Source organism: Echinops telfairi, unplaced genomic scaffold (genome assembly GCF_000313985.2).
Source record: "Echinops telfairi isolate 266 unplaced genomic scaffold, ASM31398v2 ScPeMD7_443;HRSCAF=831, whole genome shotgun sequence".
Classification (NCBI taxonomy): Eukaryota; Metazoa; Chordata; class Mammalia; order Afrosoricida; family Tenrecidae; genus Echinops; species Echinops telfairi.
Genome location: NW_022104341.1, coordinates 44,824,393 through 44,825,585, shown reverse-complemented (window position 1 = coordinate 44,825,585; position 1,193 = coordinate 44,824,393). Strand labels below are relative to the sequence as shown.

Below are 1,193 nucleotides of genomic sequence, written 5' to 3'. Positions count from 1 at the left end.
CTTTGAAACCATATTCCTTAGACACCTTTCGAGGCTGGAACTGACTTCACCTCTGGGTTTCACCTTTCAGCCAAATAATAGACAAGTCTATAAGGTAGACAATAATACCATGGAGGTGTTTGTTCCTTACAACAATCAAGCATGCACGATCAAAAGGGCAGTATTTTCCCATGGATAAAGCTTAGCAGTTCAGAAGAATAAATGGAGAGAGGAAATGGGAAGAAAGTATAGGGTAACACTTCAGGATGTGGTTTTAGCAGTGGGTTCTTAAATATGACACCAGAAGTAGAGCAACATAAGACAAAATAGGTCATTAAACTTCATTAAAATGAAGAATTTTTGTGCATCAAAGAACATTAGTAGGGCTTTTGTGGCTGCTGCAGAGGCTTCTGTCCATTCTGTGGTGGGAAGCGCCTTCCCCACAGGCTATCAATGCAAGCCTGAATAAGAAAAATGATTTCTTCTACCTAAGCCATGGCATATCAGTTATACAATACCACTCTGGAAAACAGTCTTCAGGAAAGCCTAGAGGAACTCACAGTCTCAACAGAGCATCCTCCATTTTGCCCTTCAAGTTCTTCTTGAGTTTGAGAAGGCTATACATTCAGCCTTGGCTCAGAGGATCAGGAACAGAGCCAGTTCCCGGGGCTTTCTATATATGTACAGATTCTCCAATAATGTTTAGACTTTTGTTTTGAATGATGCTGAATTCAGAGAGGTGATAGCTTATTCAAGTAGATAAAGTGAAAATTGTAGCCTGTGGTGGCAAAAATACCACTTCCAATACTACAGAATGAATAAGAAAAAAATGACCTTTTTATGCCATCTTCTGTTGTTATTCATCACTCTTTGAACAGAAGCATTGAACTTTTAAAATTTATTCTAGCAATGCAGAATTGATTACACTGTGCTATGCTAGCAAAGAATTTTATAACTCTGTAGCCTCTTACATTACCTTTATTATATAACATGGGAACACAAGACTTTTTAAAATGACAAATGAGAATTGTTGACTTCCTACAAGCATTCTGTAATAAATTCATTTTAAAACATAAAAAGAACTTTATCACCCACCCTAACTTAAAATAAAAATACACAGAAAAACACAACAACAAATGCTGTAGAAGGTATAAAGAGATTGGATTCCTTGCACGTTGCTGGTAGACTTGTAAATATGTACAACCATTGTGGAA

General features: G+C 37.0%; 1 pseudogene; it reads left to right on the top strand.

Moving 5' to 3' along the window:
* Positions 1 to 474: 474 nt before the first annotated feature.
* Positions 475 to 797, top strand: LOC101656436 (annotated as a pseudogene).
* Positions 798 to 1,193: the final 396 nt, after the last annotated feature.